The sequence below is a fragment of the Microtus oregoni genome, unplaced genomic scaffold (genome assembly GCF_018167655.1).
Source record: "Microtus oregoni isolate MIOR12 unplaced genomic scaffold, Mior012 000001F_ref0000356, whole genome shotgun sequence".
Lineage (NCBI taxonomy): Eukaryota > Metazoa > Chordata > Mammalia > Rodentia > Cricetidae > Microtus > Microtus oregoni.
The window spans coordinates 51730567-51736566 of record NW_024543060.1 but is presented as its reverse complement, the minus strand read 5'-3'; the positions used below and the strand labels follow the sequence as shown (position 1 = coordinate 51736566).

At 48.2% G+C, this 6000-nt stretch overlaps 1 protein-coding gene across 1 annotated transcript in view; it reads right to left on the bottom strand.

Moving 5' to 3' along the window:
• Positions 1 to 1756: 1756 nt before the first annotated feature.
• The window catches only part of LOC121464348 (putative mitochondrial import inner membrane translocase subunit Tim8 A-B), a 31934-nt gene continuing 27690 nt past the window's right edge, over positions 1757 to 6000 (bottom strand). Inside the window, exon 2 of the mRNA XM_041677256.1 lies at positions 1757 to 2138. The gene's annotated coding sequence lies outside the window, so the exon portion shown is untranslated. The remainder of the gene's footprint in view (positions 2139 to 6000) is intronic.

The window sequence follows — 6000 nt, the reverse complement described above, 5'->3', positions numbered from 1 at the left end:
ATGGTCCCCTTTTGCTGTAACCCACTTACCCAATGTCTCCACCAACGGATTTAAAAGTGCTTTAAATGGGCTTTTCTGGACCTATTGACAACATGAAATCGTCGCCATGTCTGAACAGGAATTTGAGGTACTGAGATGAATCCATCTTCAGGGGCCCTAGTCACCCATGCTGACTGCAGAATCAACTCTTTCTTACATCCTTTGAGATGAAGGCTATATTGTCTGTAGAAAGAGTTCTGAAGTCAATGGAACATCTTCCTGGGGTAATGTTTCTAAGTGCATAGAATAAAATAAAGAAAATAAACAGAATCATTGTATTGGAATGCAGAGACACTGATACTGAGATACCGAATAAACAAATTTGTTGTTTAACGCCTTATTAGACAATCAGTAACTGTTATAATTTCAAAGTTATGACAATATTTTCAGATCTCTGTAGCAACAGTCACCTGGGATGTAAACACCTGTGGTTTTGTCACTGTGAAAGCAGTAGGTGGCTTGCTGATGATGTCCTGACAGTTGACAATGACAACGCATCACAAACAGGTAGCTTAGGGCGGATTTCCATCTTCCCTCTGTGTGGAAGCTGGAGTCCTAAACTATCTCCAGAGCCTCTGGGGTTCTTCCTACCTCCTCCAGCTCCCAGTGACCCCAGGGCAGCCGTGGTACACGGCTAGAAGACCCCAACCTCTCTACTCGGTCCTCACACTGCCGCCTCAGTCACTTTCATTCTGACCCGGGACACCCTTAACTGTCCCCAGGAAACAAGCCACCTCCAGGCACTGTGGTGGCACCTTCTTTCCTGCTGTGAACAGGAAGGAAGCTCTTGCTGCTAAGCAGGAGCCAACAGCCAGACAACAGTGTCAGGCAGCTTGACACACCGCGAGACCAACCCCAGGCTCCCAGGCTCCCGGAGACCAAGGCAAAGGACACGTGGACGGGAAGGGTCAGGCACCCCTTACTGAGGCTTGTGGAACTTAGTTAGGTCTGGGATGCTGGAAGAATGAGAGCCATCAAAACAAGTTCGGATGATGGGACCCGAACAAGGTGAAACGGAACCACAGAAGGTGTTTCATATTTAGTTAAAAAATTAAAAGCACTGCTCTGGCCAGTTCGTCCTCCCTCCTTCCCTCCTTCCTTCCCTCCCTCCTTGCTTGTTCAGTGTGACATAGCTAGGATCATCAGGGGGGAAAAGGACCTCGATAAGAAAATGTCCACACAAGACTAGTCTGTAGCAACTCTGGGCATCTTCTTGACTAATGGTTGATGTGGGAGGGCCTATCTCATTATGGGCAGGCCACCCCTAGGCAGGTGGCCCAGCAATGTGTAAGAAAGCAGACTGAGCAAGTCCCAAGGAAGGAGCTGTTCATGCCTCCAGGCACCTGCCCTGCTTGATGGCTATGAGGCATAAAATGAAATAAACCTTTTCCTCCCCAAAGTTGGTCAGAGTTTTCATTATAGCAACGGAAAGCAAACTAAAACTCAATAAAGCATACCACATTTACAACCAGTGGATTAATCTGAATCCTGAAAGTTTATAAATAAAACGACTGCCTTGTGGGGCCAACAATACTATGAAAATTACAATTAACTGCTCACAGGGTTAAAAAGTCCCTGCTTTGTGCCGTGTGGCACAAATAAGAACTCTAGAAGCCAATAAGAAAAAAAGGCCAAACACCCACAGTTGAGAAAGCCTTAACACACAAAAATGTTTAATGTGACCTTTATACAAAAAATACAGGGTCTGGGACGCAGCTCAGAGTGGAATGCCTGCCTCCCATGCAGAAAGCCCTGGGTTTCCATTCCCAGCACTGCATAGAAGAAAAGCACAAATTAACAAGTCCTCTGTGATGACACTTCCATCTGTGCAGAGGGCACAGGTCACAGCATCTGGTGGGCGGAGAGTGGACAGCTGTTCTTGGAGGAAGCAGGAAACAGCTTTGCTGTTTTGGAGGTGATCCCAGCAGTATTTACGGAAATTTCAATCAAGTACATGGGCCTTTTGAAGTCTTCTGAAAATCCACTCTGTCTGAGCATGCGCAAACTGTTTAGGTGAGAGGAGATTGACTGTTCCGTTGCTCGTAGAAAACGGGGACCAGCCGAAGTATCCGTCAGGGTATCCTCATAGTGAAACTCAACTGTGGAAAGAAAGGGGGGACGAACATTTACCCAAGGGGAGGACAAACAAGGTCCCCCTTACCTTCTAGGTTCTGTGCTGATACCCGGATAACAAGAGGCAGACTAGTAAGAACAAACAGCTCTTTATAACATATTACCTAGCACGAAGGCCTCATAAGGAAATGGAGACACAAAGACCAGCTTTGCTCAGCCTGAGTACCGTTAGACCGATGAAGAGCGGAAAGAGCGAGAGAAAGGGCTGGGTACAGGGACTGCAGGGCTGTCTGGACCCCTCGCACCATCCCTTTCTCTCTGGGTTCGTGAGAGAAACATCTCCCAGCCAAGAGCCTCCTCGACTCCTCCAGAAGGGCAGCGTCCTCCTTGTACACTGGATTTATTTCGGCCGACATGCTGAAGTGGCTGGGTGCACGTTTGAGGGTAAGCTTTCTGAACATCATTATCACCGTGCAATGTTGTGTAGGCAGCAAGAGGGAAACACTCAAGCGTGCTCACACACGCACAAACCACCCTGCAAGGGCTCACGTCTGCAGTTTGGACATCCGTGTATGACCTACACAACAAGCACATTTCATTCGTGTGATTGAAACAGAGCGTGGAAGCCAGAGTCTTCCTCCATCTTCCTCCACCGCCCTTTTCGAGACACGACCTCTCACTGAACCTGGAGCTCACCGTTTCAGGTCTCACCTGACTGCATCTGCCTGGCACCAGGACTACAGGAGAAGCCGCCACGCTTGACTGTTTCATGAGTGCTAGACAGCTCAGCTCACGTCTTCACATGGGCCCGACGAGCACCCTGCTCATCCAGCCAGCTCTCCCCAGCCTGAGGAAGCTTTTCAATTTTATTTTATGTCGATGAGTGCTGACTGTGTGTGTGCCTGGTGCCAGCGGAGGGTAGAAGACTAGAGTGACAGGTGTTTGTGAACCGCCAAATCTAAGTGGATGGAACGCGAGCCCTCTAGGTAACAGCAGAGATCCCAACTGCTGAGCCAGCTCTCAGCACTAACGCTTTTTTTTTTTAATTTTCTGAGACAGGGTCTCACTTTGTACCCCTAGTTGTCCTAGAACTTGCTCTGTAGACCAGGCGTCCTCAAATCAGAACCACCTCCTCCTGCCTCTTGAGTGCTGGGATCAACCCATCCGCTCAGCTCTGGGTAGTCTTTATTAACCTATTTCTGATGTGTTGATTCTGTCACTCGGGCTGGCCTTGACTGAAGCCAGCTCCGCGTTGTCAGACTCCAGCAGCAAGTCCTAGAGGAGCAGTGTGACCCACGCACTTCACCCACTCTACAGACCAGATCCTCGAGCCCATTCAAAACGCTCCGCAGAGCTGTGCTCTCCCAATGGTGGGCGGACTTGTCTCAGGGTCCCTGAGAATTTAGTTCAGTCTGCTCCTCAGTGATAATCTAAGATGGTCACGTCTGGTTGCCCAGGTGTGTGCTCCCAGCTACTCAGGATTGCAAACTCAACACCCGCTTGGGCTACAGAGAAAGTTCAAGACAGTCTGGGCAACCGAGGAACTATGTTTGCTTTTCCCTCTGGCTGGCACTCTCCATGGAGGCCCTGTGCTTCTACAGGTCTGCCCTGGGCTATCAGTCACTCTGCCTGTACCAAGGACCTGTCTATGCTGGTTTACCGCTGCGGTTTCTTGGATGGAAGATCCTTCCCACTTTACTGCCTCCTGCATGCCAGGAAAGTGCTATACCATTAAGCGGTACCCCGGCACTTTATTAACTAAAAAGAATTTTCTTTGCAAAGGACTCACATGGAGTTCACTTCAGAGACACACTGCTGTCGATGCCTGGTGTGAGGAGGTCATGCAATAGGTAAGTGGCCGAGAGTGTGGGCTTAGGCCTGCAGTTAAGTCTTAGCTCACTTCTCTCTCTCTCTATTTATTATTATTATTATTATTATTTTGGTTTTTCGAGACAGGGTTTCTCTGTGGTTTTGGAGCCTGTCCTGGAACTAGCTCTTGTAGACCAGGCTGGTCTCGAACTCACAGAGATCCACCTGACTCTGCCTCCCAAGTGCTGGGATTAAAGGCGTGCGCCACCACTGCCTGGCCTCTCTCTTTTTTTTAAGATTTATTTTTATTTATTATGTATACAATATTCTGCCTCCATGTATGCCCGCATTCCAGGGTAGGGCTCTAGACCTCATTACAGATGGTTATGAGTCACCATGTGGTTGCTGGGAATTGAACTCAGGACCTTTGGAAGAGCAGCCAGTGCTCTTAACCTCTGAGCCATCTCTCCAGTCCCCCTTGGCTCACTTCTTACAAGCTATGTGATCCCAGATGGTATACTCAGTACAAGAAACAGCTTTCTCTTTTATAAACGGCAATATATGGTCATTCAATGGGACTGTTAAGAGTATTTTTTTTAAAGATTTTAAATTTATTTTAGCTGGGTAATGGTGGTGCACACCTTTAATCCCAACACGTGGGAGGCAGAGGCAGGCAGATCTCTGAGTTTGAGGCCAGTCTTGTCTACAGGGCAAATTCCAGGACAGCTGGAGCCACACAGAGAAACCTTGTCTTGAAAAACAAATTAAATTTAAAAAAGTAAATTCTATTTTATGTATATGGGTATTTTGTCTGCATGTCTGTATGTGTACCGTGTGTGCAGTACCTGTGTTCAGTACATGTATGTGCACTGTGTAGACATGTATGTGGGGGCCAAAAATGGGAGTCAGGTTGTACTGTAGAGTTATAAATTGTGAACTGCTAGGTGGGCGCTTGGAACCGAATCCAAGGCATCTGCGAGAGCAGAAAGTTCTCTTAACTGGTGAGCAGCCGCCCAGTCTGCTGTCACTAATTTGTGAAAGAAAGTTTGTAATGGGTTTCCCTAGCACAATGCTAGGCTGACATGACGCTATCCTCATGATTAAAATAGCTAGCCAATCACACTAACAATACAGCTAACCTTACACCACAGAGAATCTGCCATGTTCCCACAGTGACACTGTAATGCTCCCCTTCTACCACCAGGAGGCATATGATGGACCCAAAGTATTGAGAAAGCCAGTCTGGAGTTTTCTTGGGGACGGTTTAAAGTTGCTTTCTTGGGCACCTCAGGTCTACTCTGAGCCTTCATTTCTGTTTGTACTGGTCTCTAAAGGCCAGACTTTATCTGTGGCAACAATAGCTGCTAACTGCATGCATGTCTGCTAGGCTGTGAGCATGCACACCTGCATTGGTGTGCACATACATGTAAGTATATTCTTGATATTCAGTATATTTCAGGGTAAACAACATAGTGAGGAAAACTACAGAGAAGCAGACCTAGCCCACGAGGAGGCTGTGCAAGTCTCAACTTGAGGCATCCTCACACCACGGAGACACACATACTGGACACAAGGAAACTCTTCCTCCCTTCCCCCCTCCTGCCCCCATACACTGGAAGGGGGCCTGGGCTCATCAGCACTAGAAACAAGTGTCCCAAACCGAGACATACTGGAGCCCTGCTGGACTCTGGGCATGGCTACTTTTTTTTTTTTTTTTTTTTAAAGAAGCACCACAGATTGAATAACTGTCCCAGGCACATGAACCTTGGTTGGATGCTCTGGCTGACACGAGAGCGGAGGAAGGAAGGAGTGGGCAGCTATGCGGTGAACTGTCGGCCTTGAGTAGTTCTGGGGACCTGTGACCTGAGGAGAGCCCTGCCATGAGCCCCACTACTAGAGTTACCTCAGCAGGAATACAGCCAAAGCCATGTAACTCTCCAGTGAGGTAACAGAGGGCAAAAGCTCGGGCTCGGCAGCTCAAGGAATTCTGTGCCTTAGAGAGCAGGTCACACTGGGAGCAAGGCAGAAGCGTGAAACAAGATGGAGCACACTAGAGGTGGCTCTGCTTGAGGAAGCTGG